Raw genomic sequence first — 22,458 nt, 5'->3', positions numbered from 1 at the left:
GACAATACAATACATCAGTCAATAAACAATCAAATGCAACACATGTGTGAATCAAAACGACAATAATAATAATAAATTATCAGTCAATGTCCAGACTGAATGACGCCGTAAAATAGTTTGCATGTTAGTTAGGTGTAGCCTTCAACACCGGAAATTGAGTCACGAAATCAATGTATGGAAAACGATTGTTCGCAAATAACAACCACATGTTTGAGGGTTAGTTTGTCATCCATGTGAACCTCGCCGTTCGTGGTAAAGTATACCTTTATTGTCAAGCTGTCTATTTAACTATCATTTATCGAGTTTCTTTGCTGATGCTTCACACATTTATTAGTTTTAAATTAAAGGAATTGTTAATAATGTTTGGATCAAAATAAACTTGGCAATCGTTCACACGCTCAGCAATTATTTGTCTTGATAACTTAGTTACACATATATTGTTACAGATTTGAGACATCAAAGTCTGAAGAGTAAAATCAAGACCAATTTCATCAGTCGAATATAGTACAATATACGACGAAGACATCAGGGGAGCACGTAATGGATCGACATCAGGAGAGCACGTCATGGATCGACATCAGGGGTGACAATCATGGATCGACATCAGGGGAGCACATCATGGATCGACATCAGGGGAGCACATAATGGATAAAGTACAATATACGAAGAAGAAGACATCAGGGGAGCACGTCATGGATCGACATCAGGGGAGCACGTCATGGATAAAGAACAATACACGAAGAAGAAGACATCAGTTATTTCTTTTTCAAACGTAATGGAATTTCCTTGCACGCTGCTATTAATTTATCATTTGCAGTGTCACGCATCATGGATGCAGATTCGATCATGCGCAACCATTTCATGTCCTCTTTCCTTAGGGCAATTTCCCTCAGTCTCACATAAATAGCATGACACGAATGTACATTTGTATCGACTGGTGCCCTCGGGCTCAAACTTCCAGGCAAAACCAGAAAATTGAAGGCATTCAGTAGTTCCACACGTTCAAACTTGAAATTACATCCCCTAGCCTGCAAGATTGACATTGCCTGAAACTCTGTGAGCATTAATCGCAGATCTGCTGACATTCCCTTTCAGCCACGGGGAGGCCATTTGAATTTCGGTTCCAGGAAGGTAACTGCCTCATCCTGGTCCCACTCTCGCCGGGCTGGAGGAAACAAAGGCATCGCGCCCATGGCTAGCAGTTTCTTGGCTCTCATTTGGTTTGATGGTGTTGGGGGAAGCCTTGGCACCAGAAATTCAGAGTTTGCACTAGAAATAATCTCGGTTGGCCCCGAACGACGAGCAACAGGGATCCCAATTGACATTGAAACTTCAACACAGGCTGTTGGTTGTGAAGTTACACACAAAACATGTGGTATTGAAGATATAGATGAAGATGTAACAGATACTTCGACACAGGCTGCAGGCTGTGAAGTCACACCCGAGACATGCGGCTCCGAAGACACGGACGAAGACGAAGCTGTAACCGGTACTTCAACACAGGCTGCAGGTTGAGAAGTTACACTGGAGACCTGGGGCACTGAAGACATGGACAAAGATGAAGTTTCAATAGGGACGATGGAGTTGCTGGCGAGAGGACTGTTTGAAGAGGAGGTTTCAGAATAGTCGGCCTGGATAAGAAGTTGTCCAGGGTAGCCCATGGTGTCTTCCAAAGAAGAGAGAGCTGACATCTCCATTTCATCCAAAAGTGGAGTTGAGCCACCTGATGAATCTGTTTCCAGGAAGAAAGATGGGACACGATTGATTTTCATAAAAGTTATATGTTCAACTCCAACTCCAATCTGTCGAGCGACTTTCTCCTTGGTGTCCCTATCAACATCCACAGGATTTGGAAATTGGTCAAAGGGACTGTGTGACAGTGGCAGCTGAGCCAGCCTTTTAGCCAGACGTCTCAGAATTAGAGGGTGTTTAAAAATGTCATCAGATAATGTCAACGAAAACAATTCATTGTCGATTTTTCCTTCTACAGTAGAGGACCCATGATAAACCGCAACATGCGAGACCGATATACCGCCTGCAGCTCCCACTGATACCGAACGAATATCACGCCAAAAGCTGCTCCCAGCAGACCGCGATGGTCCATACACCTTTACGAAATCTTCCTGGAAAATGGCTAAACAAGCCATCTCCCTGACATGGAAGGCCGTCTCCGGAACATTCGTATCTGAGTGAACCGTAAGGATGTGGCGTTTCATATCAGCTGCGCGTTTAATGGTTACATGGCAAAATGGACACTCCACTCCCAAGCGCTGATGTACAGTCTCGACATGTCTCTCAAATTGACGTTGAGTTGCCAATGTGGCATGGCACAACCAACAATTTTGGTGTTTCATTCTGCAAATTTACAAAAAGGTATAACAGTTTATAAGTTTGAAATTTGCTACTTTATATGTTCTCGCTTACTTATTTTCATCTTCATAAAAAAAGTTATATGAGTCATTTATACATAACACTCCATTAACTCAAATATATGTGTTTTACACTTTAAGAATTTTACAAATGTCTGAATGTTTAAACAGCAAGCCAATAATGTTCTGTTCAAATTGCATGTTATTGTACACATAGATATAGTTCACCAAATCAAAATGTTATATGCAAAAAGCAAGTTTATTTGTTTCAGGTATCAACGAAAAGTGTCCACCGCCCTAATAAAAAGGCAACACAAGTACTCAAAGGTATCACACATTACTCTAAAAACGACTAATTACTTTTAATAGCACTATTTTAAAACGTCTGCTCCAAATATATAAAACATCATATTTATTTAAATATGAAAGAATAACCGATAACGAATATGGTTGCGCAGGCCAATTCAATTATCAAAACATGTGATATATAGCCCATATCACATACTATGGTGCCTTTAACACGGTCACCACAACTTCATGAGCAACTTAGCTGATTCTCCCCAGCTTTTGCAGCAGCTCATAAACTATATATTTGGATCAAACCGACACACAATATAGTGATATAAAAATTAAGTCATATTTACTTAATTCATTTATTTATTCGAAATCTGCACTTGACTAATTGCAGAATTGAGCAAACCAAGATGGAATATGGTTTCCTTTGTAGGGAATTAATCTGTCTATGTGATACACTTTTGGCTTTAACTTTAGTCCATTCTTTACTAAATAGGTTATGTCGTCTAATTTCCTTGTTATTACATATGGACCTTTCCATTTGCAGGTCAATTTCGAACAGACTCCAATACGTCGAATCGGGTTATACAACCAAACAGCTTGGCCGACCGAAAAAGACCTCTTTTTCGCCTTGATGTCATAATGACGCTTCTGATATGCTGTGTTCTTACGAAGAGACATCCTCGCAATTGTATGACAGCTCACCAGCACCGTCTGTAACTGGCTACAATATGACTCTGGATCACGTGCCTCAATTGAAGAATTTGGTGACCCGATAAATGCCTCTACTGGTAGGGTTACATCACGCCCAAACACCATTTTGTTGGGAGTTACACCAGTACTGCTGTGCACGGAAGCACGATAAGCCATGGTTAGCTGTGGAAGGTACTCATCCCATCTCTGTTGGTCATCTTCACAATAAATGGCCAACATGGATTGAAGAGTTCTGTTGAATCGTTCTGGACAACCATTACTTTGGGGTCGAAGCGAACTTGTTGTTACTTTGTCGATGTGAAGAAAATCACAAATATCTTGAAAAAGCTGTGAAGTGAAATTTGTCCCTTTATCACTTAAAATTTGTTGAGGACAACCAAACCGACAAATGAAATTATTTACTAAAACATCAGCAATAGTTTTTGCTTCTTGGTTAGGCAGGGGATAAGCCTCAGTCCATTTTGTAAAATTGTCCACTACTACTAAAATATATTTGTTGCCTTTCAGTGTTGTACTTAAAGGACCTAACACGTCAATGGAAATTCTCTCCATTGGTTCACCATTGATATAATTTCTCATTGGGGCTTTAGGAGCTGTATTAGACTTACGACATGCACATTTATCGCATTTAGTGATATACTTATAAACATCCTCTTTCATACCTGGCCAATAGAACGATTGTTTAAGCCTATGTAAGGACTTTTCTAAACCCAAGTGTCCAGCAGACGGAATGTCATGCGAATATTTAATAATTTCATCTCGTTTCGTTAACGGTACAATAAGTAAATTTTGTTCGAAGCCAGTTTCCGTGTCTATGAAAATACAATACAATATTTGGTTAATTACTTTAAGTCTATCCCACATGCGCCAAAGTGTTTTAAGAAAAGAAGTACCATCTGATATTTGATCCCATGAAGGCCTATCTAATTGGTTTGTCTTAGCATTAAGAATAGGACTAATATTTGGGTCATTTAATTGGGCAACTAAAAGGTCATCAGGGGTCCAGCCATTTATAACTATTTGTGCGTCTTGTTGTATTGCTCGTATAGTTACACTGTTATTTTGGTTTATGATTAAATTATTATCACAATCACTGTCAGTATCTTCATTATTTAAATTCTCTTGTCTTTCACAAACTTTACATGGTCGTCTACTTAAAGCGTCAGCATTTGTATGTTTGAGCCCAGGCCGATGAACAACATCAAGGTCATATGTTTCTAGTTCCTGTAACCATCTTGCCATTCGACCTGACGGGGTTTTCAGCTTTTTGATCCAACTTACAGCTGCGTTATCAGTTCTAAGCAATGTTTTCTGACCATATATGTAGGGGTGAAAAGTTCTTGAAGCCATTACGGCGGCCAAAAGTTCTTTTCTTGTTGCACAATAATTTTTTTCGCATTTACTAAGACCTTTGCTCATGTAAGCAATTACAAGTTCATGACCGTTTTGCACCTGGGATAATACACCCCCAACTGCTAAGTCACTAGCATCACAATCTATTATGTATGATAATCCCGTTATTGGATAAGCTAATATGGGTGCTGACGTTAGCGCCTGTTTTAATGTTTCAAATGCACTATTTGCGTCCTCATTCCAACAAAATTTAATACCTTTTTCACATAACTTGTGGAGAGGTCGAGCTATTTTAGCAAAACCTTCCACAAAACGTCGATAATATGAGGCAAGACCAAGAAAACTTCGCATTTCTTTGACTGACGTTGGCACTGGCCAACTATGGACAGCTTTTATCTTTTCCGGGTCAGTGGAAACTCCTTCCTCAGACACTATGTGGCCTAAGAAAGTTATTTTCTTTTGAAAGAAAGCACATTTGGAAGGCTTTAACTTTAGATTGGCATCAACGAGTCTGTCAAAAATACGGGACAAACGCTCCAGGCCTTCAGAGATGGTGTTTGCTGGCGAGGTTATATCATCCATGTAGAGGACTAGTTCTACCCACTGCAAACCGCGTAGAACATCCTCCATGCAACGTTGAAAGGTTGATGGAGAATTCGCGAGGCCGAACGGCATACATACCCACTGGTACAATCCCAGTGATGTGGCAAAGGCCGTCTTTTCACGGTCCTCTGGTGCCATTTCAATCTGCCAGAAACCGGAACACAAGTCCATTTGGCTGAACCAGGTCGCACCGGCTAATGAATCCAAACAGGCATCTGTTCTAGGAAGAGGGTACGCGTCCTTAACGGTAACATCATTAAGTTGCCTGTAGTCACAGCAAAACCTAACGGTAGAGTCCTTCTTTGTTACAATGACAACAGGAGAGGCCCAAGGACTTTTGGAGGCTTCAATGACATCCTGTTCGAGCATTTTCTTGACTTCATTTCGCTCAGCTTCCTGTTTTGCCAATGGTAATCGACGCAACGGTTGTTTAATTGGTAGCGCTTGACCAGTATTAATACGATGTTGTACCCGGTTACATTTTCCCAAGTCACTAGAATGTTTTGCGAAAACAGAACTGTATTTTAATAATAATAATGCTAACTGATGACACTCTTCTTTAGCTAGAAATTTCGAGCTTCTATCATAAAGATCTTTTAAATGCTCAGGCAAATCAGTTCTACTGGGGTTTACAATTTTTTTTTCACTAGTTGGTGTCACTGATCGTACTTGAACTTTATTAAAAAATTTCTTGATCAATGTATGGTTCACAAGTGCCAACTGATTGGTTTTCGTGTAAAGTTACAGAGCTGTCGGAACAGTTTACATAATTAATTTTAAGGTCACTATCGTTTGTAGTTAACACACCAGGCAACATAAGACAGTGAGGATTTGCAGAGCCGATAGGTTCCGCCAGCGAGTACTTTGTCAGTTTATGTTTATTAGAAATGCCGACGGATACAAAAGCTGCGGAATTTGGCAGGAATTACAATTGTCCTGCGCACAATAACGCGACATGAAAAAGATTTTTCAGAGCCCACAAAGCACGGGATCTCATTACAATGGGTAACAAGTTTACCGCTTTTGTAATCAAGAATTTCAACATATTTCAAGAGAAAATCCTGGCCTATTATCATGCCATCTTGCGAAATGTCACAAACTAAGACCTCGATGTTGAAATTACAACCATTTAATGTAACTTCTAAAGCAGTTTGGCCATGACAGTTAATTTGATTTGAACCGGCATCGAATACAGGGGTTGCAAATGGAGTTAATAAGTATTTTGAAAGCTTAGGCATATTTTGATAAACGGTACTTGATAAAATGGAGCATGTTGCACCGGAATCAATTAAAAATTCTACTTCTTGAACATCAAGTTTGCCTGACACGTAAAAACCATTGTCCCAAACTTTATCAGAAAAACTACCGGTGCGAATTACATTTCCAGCAGGCCGATTTTGATTGGATTCAGTCGACACATGACCTACTGGGTCGACCGTGAGCCGTTTCCCTGAGACAAATGTGCAGGAACGTTTCGAGAAACTTCGCCAAACGATTTACGTTCACGCTGAGGACAGTCCCGGAAGAGATGCGCTTCCGAGCGGCACTTGAAGCACTTGCGCGACTCGCTCTTTGTTTTGGGTGACTGTTGCGTTGATCTTGCCAGAGACACGCTTTCAAGACGCTCCAGGCGGGAGTCGAGACCCTTAATGAGACCTGACAACTTCCGGTCTATGCCGTTGGTGTCTACGGCTCGAACACGGCTGGATCTTTGTTGATCATACCCGAGGATCGACTCATACTTATCGATCACTGCAGCGGCCTCGTGAATACTGGAACAGTTGTTGTCGATACATCGACACTTCATTTCGGGTGAAATTATTTTATACAGTTGATTTAAAGCAACAATGTCCTGTGATTGTGTGTTCAATTGACTGTACGCTTTCTTTGTGAGTTGTCTTATGTCGTCACAAAGAGAGATGATGCTTTCTCCGGGCCGGCGCTGTCTATTCTCCAACATCCCAAGGTACTTCGATTCATGTACACTGCTGCCGAATCGTTGTTTCATACGTTTTACCAACGTACAATAATCGTACTCGTCCAGGCTCATATAAAACTGCCTCGCCTTTCCTCGAAGACTGGATGCTAGGAATAAAACACGGCTCCTCTGGCTCCAAACACCAAGCTCGGCGCAATCCTCAAAATGGGAAATTTAACTCTCCCAAGGCTCTTCGCCGCTGTATGGCTCTGGCTTGAGATGGGGGACATGTTCGGATGCCCTCCAGTTGTAGCCGCGGTCAACACCTACGTTGTTGAAATTAAGATTTTGCGCTCGGCCATGTCGGGGCACGGGACTGGACCCTGCCTCGGAATCACTTTCCGACGTCGGAACAGGTGTTGCTCGCTGACGTCGACGATGGCGACCAATTGACATTGAATAAGTGACTGAAGCTTCGCTCCTTGTTTCAATTTCGCTATTCTCTAAATTTCTAAAATTTAACACGACCTCCGAATCTGAACTGTCGTTAGCCATATTTAAATTGTCACTTATTTTATAGGAATAGTGAAATATTTATAGATTTATAGATCTATTATACATAATATTTATTAAATGTTCCCTGTACACAGGCCTTTTAAATACACACAATATGTAAGTTATTGCAAAAAGAACACACACAAATATTATCTTTTATATTATATTGCGATTCGTGAATCACGGGTGAAATATTTTAAAATATCGATGGATATGCCTCTTTAAATCACTTCAGCACTCGATGAGTAACATATTACGTCATATATTCATTCAAAATGACGTCATCACATTGGAATTTACTATAACATCAGGCGGGTTGTAAATCGTCTTCGGCACTTGACGATCCCACTTCTGACACCAATTGTGGCGTCCGTCAGGATGGTTTTTTTTAGCTTTTAGGGTATTATGTTCTTATAACAAGACGTGTAGCAGTTTAAATACTATATTTATTTAGTAGGTTTAATATGTTATTGCAAAATTAGACAAGTTTGGTGGACACTTTCTCGGAAATACGTTAATAAGTTATTTTTAGTTACCCAAGATGTTTTTACTCACTTTACTGCCCAGACAAGTGGAGCTACCAAGATGGAAGTTGTGCTGTCAAATTCAAATTCTAGCGCCCTTATATACTTTCTGGAAAGTGCCCACGTGACCTTAACTGACCAATGACCATATGACAGCCTGCCAGCATAATAACAATAAACCAATAGGATTCTGACAGCTCGGGAATCATCCAATCAGAATCCGTCAGCCTGAGCTGTCAGAATCCACAATGATGCTGGCAAATTCTGTGTCATAGCGGCCATGACAGGTCAGATTTATGCATAACATTTACATAATAATGCATAAATATGGCTTGTCAATAAACAACAGGATCGAAATGGAAACAATACACATAATACTAATAGTTCTGTTAGTGCAGTTAATAATTCGTGGTATTACGGAATAAGTCATGGAAATGAAATGGATTATTGTGTTAAAAGGATGTAAACAATGGACATTGCAAGCCTTACACGAATAACAAGGTAAGTGCAATTATCATCATCATCATCATAATCATTAGTAGTATAACTTTGGAAACTGCATTCCACGTAAGTATAACAGTAAACAATAAAGCATTTAAGCATATAATGGGTGTGGGGGTGGGTCATTACAATATCAAGAAAAACAGACCTAAAAAACGGTATTTGTTAAAATAACAAGACATATTTTTGTCAGAAACACAATGCCCCCTATTGCGCCAATTTAAAGCCATATAGTTGACCTTGAAGGATGACAATTGTCCTTTCACCACTCAAAATGCGCAGCTCTGAGATACACATGCATGCCAAATATCAAGTTGCTATCTTCAATATTGCAAGTTATGACCAAGGTTACAGTTTGACGCCGCTTTGAAGCCATATATTTGACCTCTGACCTTGACCTTTTGCCACTCAAAATGTGCAGCTCCATAAGATACACATGCATGCCAAATATCAAGTTGCTATCTTTAATATTGCAAAAATTATTCAATATTGCAAAACTTTAACCAAGGTTAAAGTTTTCCACAGAATGACAGACAGACAGACAGGCCAAAAAAAATATATATTCCCGATCATTCGATACGGGGGCATATAAATAATTTAACAAAAACGAGAATTGTTATTTAACAGAAAAAAATCCGCTTCAAATAACCTACATGTGTCAGAAGGAATACAATTAATTCATGACGTAATACAATCCGCGCTCGGTTTGAGATCAAATGACGTCATAATGGCTACATAAAAAAACACTCTGCAAAACGTTCACAGAAATCATATGTTATCAAACGTGAATACATTCAGAAATTAAGGAATGTGTTTGCAAAATGTTAAGTAACATTACTGCTCAAAATCAACGAAAATTTCGTACAATATTTCGTAAAATAAACTTAACCAATTAAAAATCAGTGTTCCCTATGGCAATTGCCGAAATTTCAACGCCAGATGTGGTCCTGTAAAATAGATGTTTGTAGACCTATACAAAATGCTCGTTTTTGTTTTTGTTTTGCATATTATTCCATTTTGATTTCCCGCAACGATATCTATTCATACGACACATGTACACTATCATGGTGTTCGTGTGTCGTATGAATAGATATATTTGCGGAAAATGGAATAGTGTCTTAAATAAATAAAAACCGAGTATTTTGTATCTACAAAAATCTATGTTATCATACCACATCTAGCGTTGAAAGTGTGGCTATTGCTATAAGGAACATTGATTGTTGATGTGTTAACTTTATTTTACGAAATACTTTACCAATTGTGTTGATGTTGAGGGTTATAGAGACTTTAAATACCATTTGTCCATGAACCACCTAGTATTAAAGTTGCATGAATGTGTTGTCATTCAGTTCCTTATATAGGCGGCATTGTTTTTTCAGACTGCATACATAAATGTGTGAGTCTTGAAATGCTAGCCGAAGATAATTCCATAGTAATATTTTCAGTAAAATATATATATATATAAAAACTTAGCTGTATATGTTACAGTTCAAAGAGGAGAACAAGCATAATATGAAGATTAGCATACAATTTATGCTCAGACCGTGTTAAGAAATTCGGAGTTTACATCGAAAACATTCTCGAATAGATTACCTTTGTAACCAAGCGACTAGTGTTGGCGTCCTCCGTTGGCATTTGTTTATCTCCCTTATTGATAAAAGCTGGCATTTCCGCATAAATTTCCATGTTATGAATCAGCGTTATTGAGTCGCGAAACCCACGATCAACCACAAAGACATCGTCCGGCTTTATCCATTGTTTGATTTCTTCTATGTTGTTGCAAAGAATATTGTTTAAACTTGATGTGTCGTTATTTTTGTGTCCGAAAAATATGGCCCTTAAATGCTTACAAAATATGCAGTAGTTGTTACTATAACAATTTGTTTAACTAAAGGACGGCCTTTGTGCACACTGTATGAACACCGTTGAAATTAAAAATTGGAACTTTTCTATATATAAATGTACGTACCGTCAATAACTAATATTACTTGATCATCATTTTGGGCCAGAAGAGATTGAGCTAAAGTCCTTGTATGAGTGTCAATGACATTTTCACGACTGATGTGTTGAAAACCTAAATAGTGTTGAAGAAAGTTTTGCATCAACAGCGTCCATACAGCTGCAATTGCCCTTCGTACACTTGATTTTGAAATGCCAAAGAGAGTCGCGAGTAAACTATTAGAGATTCCGGTTTTCATTTTTAACAAAATAAATACAGGTCGTTGTCGATTTCGATCTAACTGGAGTTTCTCTAATATGCTCTTTCAACATGCTGTGGAAGTCCAAAAATTAGTCCTTGTTAAGGCTAGTCATGTTTTGAAGATCAATAACAGATTAATATTCAAGATTTTCAAAGGACATTCGTTTAACTGTTGATTTAACGGCAAACTGACGTACCGTATCTAAAAGCTCTGTAATTGTTTTGTTTAAAAAGGCGTCGTTCATTGATTTAAAGTTAACAGATGTATCTGGGTGGAATTGAGACAATGAAAAGTCTTAATGGCATGGACCTCATCTACTATGAGTAGTTATTAAAAACTGCTCTCCACAAACACTTCTGTTCTTAGCTGTTGTGGCACAACGATAAGTTTTGCCCAGGCTTCTTACAAATGAAGCAGTACGCGTGGCTTTTCGATGCTGTCTGCACTCGCAGTCGTACAAACGGCGGACTTCCTGCACGTACTTTGTTGTCCACCGAAATATGCCTTCCTTAATGACATTGATGACGTTATTGGGAAAACCCGCTTTAACCGACGTCATTGTTTCAACCGGAGTGTATTTTAGTGTTTGGTGTACAAATAGGAGTGATCGAGAGTCGGACTTGCACAGTAATATATATTTAAATTTAGATCTACATGAATTGTTTCTACGATATTCAGAAAAATAGTTCTTACCAAATGCTTTTCTACAAAACAAATGCATGGACAAAGCACCACAAACAACTAGCCTTTTTCACCAGAGTTAAAGCACGCACCAGTCTTCTGCCTTATAAATACCTACTATTTTAAAATCAGTCTGCATTTATAATATATTTTGTTGTAAATGTTGATTTTGTTAACGATTATGATTTTGGTTCTGAGGTTGCTTTTCTCGGTTTTAGTACTTTATTATTGAATAATATAGTTAAGAATAATTGACATGATGCCTACTTTTATTGAATTGTTTCACCGATCAATCCTATAGATTTCTACAACCAGTCAGCCTTGACATTATTTATGTGGCGGGGGGAAGGGGCGCTCGGTGGCCTAGTAGTTAATATAATTACCGGGCATTGCAATGTAACTGAACACGTCTTTACGCGATGTTAACTCTTGTGCAAACAAAACAATTCCAGAGGTCAATTTTTCCAAGCTATATTTAGTTTACACCCTTTACTTGTTGTTAATTACTAGGATGAAGAATGTTATTATCCGTAACGTGTACGTTGTTGGCATGCACCACGGGGGAAAAAGAGAACTAGAGGTCGGGGCGCTATATGTTTGCAAGTCGGAGCCAGAAAACCCATGGGATCCGAATGCTGTAGCGGTCTTTGATGACAGAGACCTATCCCGGCGTGTGTGCTACTTCTTCACACTATTATTGCCGATTGTAGTACTGGCTAAAAATAATTATGATGTCATGTTTAAAAAAGTTACTCAAAATAGTGACCATGAATCATACACGTTTCCGACATAATTGTCTGTATCTTTTTGTAAATACCATGATATTGATAAATTAAAACGTTTTTTCATAAATTAATATAATTTATAATAATAATTAAAATAATTAATAAAATTCGGAATACAAAACGAAACCTAAAAGGTAAATTTTCAAAAAACGTTCCAAAGAACAATGCGGATTAAAATAGAAATACAATTACCAACGACAATCGGGATTCCGGTATGACCACAGTTATTTTGATGATTTTTGACGATGCTGGAACAGCAGCGTCCAAGGTTTGATAATCACCTAAAAAAAATTCACAATGGCCATCTATGTAAAAGACCGAGCCAGTCCGATTGAGATAACTCGATTTTTCAGTTACTTCCCTTGGGCATACGCCACTGCGTATGATCCTAGCATTAATAACATTCTCCTAGCAGAGTTGTCGTTCGTGTTTCAACATTCAACAATGGCCGCCTTAATGAGAGTTTCGATTAAAAACTTTCTTACTGCATCAGACAATACCAAACTTCAATATTGTTGTCAGACATTCGGTCTGACAGATTGACAAATTCTGTCAGACCGGATGAGTGTTTGTCAGACCAAACAAAAAGGGAGAAAACACAAAATGAAATGACGGTTACACATAGTATTTATTTATATCATATAACAAGTATATTACCATGTATTACTAAATATTCTACCACAGCATAAGCCAAATTTCATATAAAAAAAGAAGAACTTCTAGCCCTGGGTTATGTGACAACAAACTATGGGCGTATTTATGAGAACTTCACATAAAAAAGTACACAAGAAAAATAAGAGACATTGTATAAATCTTTAGAAAAAATATGTGTTAGAATCGAAATAATTCGTGACGAAGAAACTCAACAAATCAATGAACTATTCTATCTATAACTATAATTAACTATATATAATAACCCACTGCCGGAAGTTTAGATGCGTGGTTTCAAAATACTCGTGCTTCGCACTCATTATTAAATACATACACATCGAAACTTCCGGCCGTGGGTTATTCGACAACAAACTATAACGTACACGAATTATTTCTTAATTATCAGAATTCAAATAATTGATAATCATTTTCTCATTGTCTCCTTCCTCCTGATAATCTGTACAATAATCACTGTTGTCATGTTGACAAAATAGCTCATTGATTTGTTGAGTTTCGTCGTCTGAGTCAACATCATCAGGTTCGGCCGTTTCCTGCTCATCTGAGGTACCTTAAATTAAAAGATGATAAATCACTTGACAATTTTTTTTGCCAATATGCTCAATAGCATCAGTACCAGGTAATACTCGAAATTAAGTAAGAGCTACAAACTGAATTTGTGTGATGCATATTAAAAACTAAATGAAGTACCAATTTCAGAAAATAGCCGGGCAGTAACATGTTAAAACCTTGTAATTTGTCAATATCTTTCAAAGGCCATTTGTTGAAGCAGAGGACTTTGCTGGCTTGAACAACAGATACAGCAGAATCGTCAAGTTGGAAGCGTTTGTGAACTGCTGAGACAATGCCATCAATCTGCTGATCTCTGTATGCCAGTTTAGGTTTCTGCCCCCTCAGTTTTACACATTTAAACTCCCCTGACTCAATGACCCCTTCAAGTGTTTCCATGTTCCTGCCATTCACACATCAATTTTAAGAATAACACAAACTGTATATTTCCTAATAAAAATCATTTCTTTATGATGACATATAAAAAGAAGTATACATTTTGAATTTATAATCTTGAATTTATAATCATGCATAGCTTTGACATTTTTTTTTGGGGGGGGGGAGAGGTGAGACATGGAGATATTTACCTTGTTTTCAGACCTTCAACCATTTCAGCTGTTGTTTCTATCCAGTCAAGACTTCAGCTAGTGTGATGTCTTTCTTTTTCAACTTTTTTGACAGCTGCATAAGTGGCTCAATCAGTTCCTGCAACGTTAAGTTTAATAATGAATTTTACTGATCAATCAAGATGAGTTTTTACTATATCATTTCTAGTACCAGGGTATTTGTTATTAAAATAGTAGGTTTCAATAAAAACGTTGCAATGTGTTAAGTATTGAAAGCCATAACCCATGGTTAAATTCAATTAAAGGGGCCATAACAATTTTTTTTACCTTCAGATACAGAGCATAGCTGACAACATTGATGTCTGTGAGAATTTTCACAAGGTCTTCAGCTTTTGCATTACTGTGGCTGAGTGTAGACAGATGGGCCTCAAAAGCTGCAAATGTCCTCTCCAAACATTTAAGCCCATTGTTCAGATGTGGCAGCCAGCGTGTCCCTGTTACCTTTGGAGGCAAAACACCTTTAACACTCAGGGCTGTGAATGTTCTTAACAAGCCAGTTTTGTTTTTGTGCTTTTTTTTTTATAAAAGTAGTGCAGGCCAATACGTAAGGTTATAATTCTATCATATGTTTTGTTTGTCTTAACTACATCACGAAAGGACAGTTCGAGGCGGTGACACAGGCAGTGAATATTAATTAAATCTTCTCCCAGTTCTTTTCGGAGTAGGGTTGCCAACCCAAAGCGTACACCTATCATGTTGGACGCCCAATCGGATCCCAGACCAACAAGTTTTTTTCTGCAAGAAAGACTGTAGTGTATTTATCAAATTATGGAGTACGGATATTTCTACTAACTGTATGATTTATATATAATTGATAGGTCCGCTTAATATATCAGCATGTAGCACAACAGGCTTCCTGCAACATTTTGGAAATAAGATAGGATTGAACTTGGTTCAGGTTTCACCAATGCTCCTCTCATTATAGCAGGAAATGAAATTTGTGAATAAAATAAGAATTTACAATTAACATAATAAAGAAAAGACACCTTTTGGGATCTCCAACTTGTCAAATGTTTCGTTTACAAAGTTGAAGAGGTCTGTGGAGCAGGTGCTGACTGGTGACCCTATTGTCAAGAAACGCTCCTCAATCTGCCCATCAGTTGGGAGTCTGACATACAGCGACTCTTGCTCCGAGCCACTTATGTCTGTCGAGCCGTCCATAATTAATGAGAAGGATGTTTCATTTTTTAGCATCTGCGCTGTCTTTGTCCTCTCTGCGCCTGCAATGAAACAAAAAACGAACAGCAGCCTTTTCATTTAGGTATGTCGTACCCAAGTCAACATCTTTGGTCTGATCAAGGCGACATAGCCATTGGTAGTCATGAATTGGGCGACCTTGCTTTGCTACGGCATGTGCATTTTTGAACAAATACCTTAGCCGTTTGCGCTCAGCATCATTCAGTGAAAGCAGAGCACGCCCAGATTTTGAAGCAACAACTTCAGATGGGGTTGCTTTGTTTTGCTTTCAAAGCATCGTGAGCTCTAAGATGGGCCACAGATTTTTCATGGTCAGTAACTGTACTCGCCTTGAAATTTGAACTGCCAGTTACAAAAGTGTTGGCATTTGTTTACATTGTTCAAACCTGGCCTCAACCCCCCATTTGTGCCATAAAATGCAATACATGACGTGCACTTCATTTGCCCATGGGAATTGTCAGAGTCTGGCTCAATATAAACAAGCCAGGGCCTTCCAGTTTTCCATGCATCCTGGAATGTGCGAACTGGTTGTTTTTCCTCATACTTTTTCCATTTGGGATTGGTGTGCTTGGTGTAATCGGCCTCAGATTTACGTTAAGCCCCTTGACCTTGGCCATCGGCTTTGGTAAGAAACCTCAGCATATCGGGCAAATCTGATTCTAACATTGCTAAATATCTATAATGACAATACAATTAGTAGTGAAATAATCTTTTGGAAAGAATAAAACAATATTTTGCAAACGAAATCACCGGATTATCCTTCCACGTTATTTTGGCTTCGCAATGCTGTTGACATCGAAGACCATTGACCTCTAACGTATGCGAGCACCTTGCTGCATGTTCCCGAATCTCACATTTTGCGAATAAATATGCGCTTATAAGCGTGGAACTACTACTCAATAGATATCCGTTTGGAAATTTCCAGAAACTGTCACGGAATATACCGAGTTTTAACAGTTCGTAATTCCGATAATTCGAAACACACTCGGCAAATTCCGTCTCTTCGTTCAGAATATTTTACGTAAATGGCCTCGCGTGATCCGAGTGATTTCGGAAAATAACGCGTAAAACCTAACATGTGCGAGCTATTCTTATTGGAGGACACGAATAGATCGGAAACATAAAACCGACACTGGTATTTACGTATTTAGTTCTACATGTTTTGATAACAAATATTGGAATCCCACGGAGCATAAGACGATGATTCATAGGATGTTTATGATATTTTTTGGAGTCGGACACTTTTGTCCGACGGAATTGCAAAATCGATCGGACCTTGTCATAATCTGTCAGATTTGTCCGTCGGTCCGACGAAGTTTGGTATTGTCTGCTGCATACATTGGCTTGTTTCGCTATTTAGAAGCTGTCATTTAGGATATATGAATTATTTATTCACTAAATCTCCGCTTATGACAACACTAGTTGGAATTCGAAGGATATATACTCGATGTGAATGAAGGACTTTCTGGTCTCTGGATCGTAACAGCTTGACACGGCAAAACTGGCATACTGATTACTGGTATTTTTAGTTGTCAATATAAGTCACATTGTGCTTTATAAATTGTATTCGAGCATTTTGCGACTTATTGAATGACTATGATACCCGATATCAACATTTCATCGGGGATTTGCAGATCACCAAGCTGTCCTGAGATTCAACATTGATTTCAAACTTTTACTGGTTAGTAATCTTTCTTAGTGTTAGTACTTTTTATCATTTTAAAGTTAAATGAACTGTGTCACAGTAAAAGAGACATTAACCCTTTCAGTGCGTGACCGAATGTTAAAGGCCTTTGCAAACAGTTTGGTTCCAGATGAGACGCCACAGAACGTGGCGTCTCATCTGGATCCAAACTGTTTGCTATTCTGATAGTATTCTTTGAAAAAAATGAAGAAAATGCTTATTTTACAAATTTAGCAGACGACATTTTAGCAGACGACAAATTTCCCAGCATGCAAAGGGTTAAGGCGATTGTGGCCAGTTTGGATCTAGATCAGCCAGCAGTCTCTTGAAAGCTGTTTGCTTAAAAGCGTTTTTCTGACAATAACAAATAATTTAATTGGATACTGATTTGACTGCGCTTTTCCTGTGACCTGGCTCAAATAACAGAATTGTCATTAATCAAATTATTTATTTCGAACATTAATCAATTGTTTTTCTTGTCCCTCGGGATCAATGACTCCAGCACTTTCCTGTTGAGAATTGAATACTGCTAAAGGCGATGCAAGGGGGCGTGAGGGATGTTGCATCTTCCAGTATCGCTCGATTGTTCATTGTCGGCTCGGGTACTACGTACATGTACCCCGGGTACTCTTAAGTATACTTACATGTATCCCGGCTACGGTAAATAAACTAAAATGTACCCGGGAAATTTAACCCTAAATCAGTCGTTGTCGACTATTTTTTTGTAATAATTATATATACACATTTATGTCAATTTTCTGAAGATGGCCTCTATATTATCGGAACACATACTCAAAAAGGATGTTGATGCAGTGTTTTTTGAAGAGAAGTGTGTTTAAGATAATCGGTTACGCGTTTTACGACATCGGATTTTGGGCGCGAATACAACTCGGGTACAGTCTAATATGGACCATGTACAATTACGTTTATTTACCGTACCTGGGGTACATGTAAGTATACTTAGAGTACCCAGGGTACATGTTAATATACTTAATAGTACCCGGGGTACATGTAAGTAGTACCAGAGCCGACAATGACCAATCAAGCTCCATTATCCGTCATGGACCGACTCAAAAAACCGAATCGGCAATATTTGACTTAATTTTTGGTTTGGTTGCTCTCGAGGGATCGAACATTTCAGAATCTTCCTAAAAGCCCTACGGGTTCGATCCCCAGATGCGACATTGAAAACTAGCATACTTTGTTATCTAAAAGGTTGCTAAACCTGATATACAATGATAATGTGAATTTTCTCTCACATGATGTACATCAGTCATATTATATAAAAACTTACAGCAGTAGTAAACAACTGGACAATAATTAATGAACGCATCTTTCATTTGTCTTTGACACTTTGATTTTGACATGGCCTAGATTTAAATATGTGACTGGACTTTACCAGCACTCTTGTAACAGGGCTAAAGTTTAAATGTACCATTGAAGATCGCCTAAATCCAGATTTGCTATTATAGACGTGTGAAAAGTTTTAAGGGTGTGACAAGTAAGCAAAAATTGGTCATTACCCAGAGGCCACAACTGTTCTATGACTGTATTAAAACAAGAAAAATCAGTGCCTGATTTAGATTTCCTTAGATAGTTCAATAAAAACTAATTTTATAAGCCTGGTAACAGTTTAACTTAATGCTACCAATGTGTCACACCAGGGCCTTGAATTTGAAATCTAGGACATGCATGGTAATTTCTTCATGAAATCAGGACACAAAATTGTATTTTAAGTCCTTAATTGACCTGGCTATAGTTCTCAGATTATTAAGCTCAATCAGTATATTTATGCCCCCCTTCGAAGAAGAGGGGGTATATTGCTTTGCTCATGTCGGTCGGTCGGTAGGTCGGTCGGTCCGTCCACCAGGTGGTTTTCGGATGATAACTCAAGAACGCTTGGGGCTAGGATCATGAAACTTCATAGGTAGGCCTACATTGATCATGACTCGCAGATGACCCCTATTGATTTTGAGGTCACTAGGTCAAAGGTCATGGTGACCCGAAATAGTAAAATGGTTTCCGGATGATAACTCAATAACGCATACGCCTAGGATCATCAAACTTCATGGGTAGATTGATCATGACTCGCAAATGACCCCTATTGATTTTGAGGTCACTAGGTCAAGGTCACGGTGACCCGAAATAGTAAAATGGTTTTCGGATGATGACTCAAGAACGCATACGCCTAGGATCATGAAACTTCATAGGTAGATTGATCATGACTTGCCGATGACCCCTATTTATTTTGAGGTCACAAGGTCAAGGTGACCCGAAATAGTAAAATGATTTTCGGATGATTACTCAAGAACGCTTTTGCCTAGGAACATGAAACTTCATAGGTACATTGATCGTGACCCGCAGATGACCCCTATTGATTTTCAGGTCACTAGGTCAAAGGTCAAGGTAGCAGTGACAAAAATCGTATTTACACAATGGCTGCCACTACAATGGACAGCCCATATGGGGGGCATGCATGTTTTACAAACAGCCCTTGTTATATCATTATTTATGCTTAGTGTATTGTAAACATATACACAATCATGCAGTTACATGATAGCAATAAATAATATCAAAGCTACCCATACTATAAAGGTCATTGACAAAGCCTATGGTCAAAATGTGAACACATTGAGTGTAATCGCCCTCTCGTGCCAGCAAAAACAACACGTTGACAGGTTGTCATTTTTGACAGTTCTACTTTCACTTTCATTTTGTTATATCAAACTATTATCAATTATGTGGCTGAGAAAAATATCGCCATTGCTTTTAATGCTCCCGGTAGGGTGGCCTATATGAGTTGAACTGTCAGTCAGTAAGTCAGTGTGTCAGTCTGTCCGTCCGTCCGAAAACTTTAATGGCCATAACTTTTTTAATATTGAACATAGCAACTTGATATTTGGCATACATGTGCATCTCATGGAGCTGCACATTTTCAGTTGTGAAAGGTGAAGGTCATCCTTCAAGGTCAAATGTCAAATATAAAGCGTCTGTCTGTCTGTCCAAAAACTTTAACATTGGCCATAACTTTTTCAATATTGGCGTGCATGCGTATCTCATAGAGCTGCACATATTGATTGGTGAAAGGTCAAGGTCATCCTTCAAGGTCAAAGGTCAAATTTTGCAATATTGAAGATAGCAACTCCATATTCGGCATGCATGTGCATGTCATGGAGCTGCACATTTTGAGTGGTGAAAGGTCAAGGTCATCCTTCAAGGTCAAAGGTAAAATATATGGGTTCAAAGCTGCGCAGCAGGGGTCATTGTGTTTCACAAACACAGCTCTTGTTTAATATATTTTCTGCACATTTCTTCAAAAAACTTACATCAATACACGATTATCTTCGTTAATTCAATCATTCCTGACAGACTTAGTTAGATATTTCGCTTACATTTTGACGCGCGTAGGTAGGACCGCATTACCGATTCCGAAATGTGTATTCATACTATTGCCTTCGAGGAACTTATCTGATGTTTGACGGAAAGGGCCGAAAATGTGCGAGTGTGGGTAAAGTTCCCCAAAGGTACTACTTTCCCGTTCCCCCAATTTTTTTTCCGTACCTAAAATTTTTAGTACCCAATTTTTTTTCGTACCCAATTTTTTTTTTGTACCCAATTTTTCTTTATCCCCAATTTTTTGTTCGTACCCAAAAAAATTTCGGTCCCAATTTTTTGGTTCCCAAATATTTTTTCGTACCCAAATTTGTTTTCATACCCAATTTTTTTTTCGCAAAATTTTTGTACCAAATTTTTTTTTCGTACCAACATACACAATTGTGGTGATTGTGGTGATGTAGTTAAACTTAACTTGATGCTTTTATATCCATCCTCTCAAAAGCATCGTCACACCAGTACTGTCAGTACTTTGATTCTATCTGATCCTCGGCAAGCTTGATCACATGTGACAACAGCGATGCCAGTTGGGCAATTGGTAGACGTGTCGTTTAACTCGACACATTGGTCGAATCGCTTTCAGCTTGCAGTATAGTACCCATACATTTTAAACACACTGTAGAAAGCAGGGATTTCGGACTATGCACTACAACAATCCTATAGTTACAAGTGCTGTAGTATACCTCTATGATACTACTGTTGATTTAAGTTTTGCTCCTAAACTTATAAGCATGCATAGCAATGATAGCATGTATGTTTAACTGTGCATCCTTGTTATAGTGTAAGACACATATTAAGAACTACATGTACTAATTTTCTTTACCTATTGTGCATTCAGCCGCCGTTTGTTTTGTTGCAATATCGAGGTTGTAATATTTTGTACCATGTTCAATTAATTTTGTTGTACAGACATCATAACTACCTTTTCGGCAGTATCCTAGCTAGACTGCTACAAATTATCAATTACATGAGAATATTAAACTCACCCCATGTACAGGTCCAAATGTGGTGCCTCTGGTTAATCATTGAAGAATGTTCACAGATATATCCGGTAAAAATCACAAGATTATTCCACATGCTTAAAAAAAATCCAAAATTGTTTTAAACAAGCGTGAATCGCACATGTCAACACAACTCTCATGTCTGTTACACTGACCTGATTAACTCACGTGACCATGCTTACGTCACCCGTCAATTACTTCTCCACGCGCCTGTCAATATCCTATAGTCTGTTTCAATATTTAAGGTTACTATACATTTAAAATGTACTACGCCCAGGCAAGGTTAAAGTCCAATAACTAGAAAATGAAATCTCCATTTGTAAAGACACACCTTCGCATTGGACCAATGAAATCACTCGTGTATTTAAAATGTCAATTAGTTGAAATGCATGTAAACAACGGTTTCAAACGGCGCTGGACAGTTAGTTTTGATGCATAATGCAACGGCAAGCACGGTAAGAATGTTTTTATACGTTTTATTGAATTATGGTATCGGGGTCTGTAAACATTGCAGGGAAAATGCCTTTTACTCCGTGAAGATTTCAGTCTGAGATACTGTCTGATCGATGTTAACTGGGTCACGCGAGTTGTGTATCATTTTTTTTCTTAAAAGTTGACCCAGTATATGTTAAAATATTGCAAGACATGTACATTTCCAGAAATGAAATTTATTTTTGCGTTGAATAAGACCGAGATCGTGAAAATCGCTTTGAAATTGATGAACTAATGGCTCTTCAAAGCGAAGCACCCTGTTTTCGGGTGATTTCGAGTTGAATACCTTGTTATATATATATATATATATATATTTGATAGTGAATTTTTTTTCAGAAAAGTTTATTTT

General features: G+C 38.3%; 2 long non-coding RNA genes across 3 annotated transcripts; one reads left to right on the top strand and one right to left on the bottom strand.

Moving 5' to 3' along the window:
* Window positions 1-2,434: 2,434 nt before the first annotated feature.
* LOC127877811 (uncharacterized) lies at window positions 2,435-4,470 on the top strand. Its single transcript, XR_008048622.1, has 2 exons — window positions 2,435-2,696; window positions 3,211-4,470. It is a non-coding gene; the product is annotated as an uncharacterized LOC127877811 (long non-coding RNA).
* Window positions 4,471-13,107: 8,637 nt separating this feature from the next.
* LOC127877809 (uncharacterized) lies at window positions 13,108-17,218 on the bottom strand. 2 transcript variants are annotated; one of them, XR_008048619.1, is made up of 5 exons: window positions 15,329-17,218; window positions 14,610-15,077; window positions 14,304-14,421; window positions 13,896-14,119; window positions 13,108-13,717 (listed from the first exon to the last, which is right to left on the bottom strand). It is a non-coding gene; the product is annotated as an uncharacterized LOC127877809 (long non-coding RNA). The 2 variants fall into 2 exon arrangements; XR_008048618.1 differs by lacking the exon at window positions 13,896-14,119 and having other exon boundaries at window positions 15,329-16,530.
* Between the last annotated feature and the right edge of the window lie 5,240 nt (window positions 17,219-22,458).

This window comes from Dreissena polymorpha, chromosome 4 (genome assembly GCF_020536995.1).
Source record: "Dreissena polymorpha isolate Duluth1 chromosome 4, UMN_Dpol_1.0, whole genome shotgun sequence".
Taxonomy (NCBI): domain Eukaryota; kingdom Metazoa; phylum Mollusca; class Bivalvia; order Myida; family Dreissenidae; genus Dreissena; species Dreissena polymorpha.
Note: the sequence above shows the minus strand (reverse complement) of the source record. Positions and strands in the feature narration are given on the sequence as shown.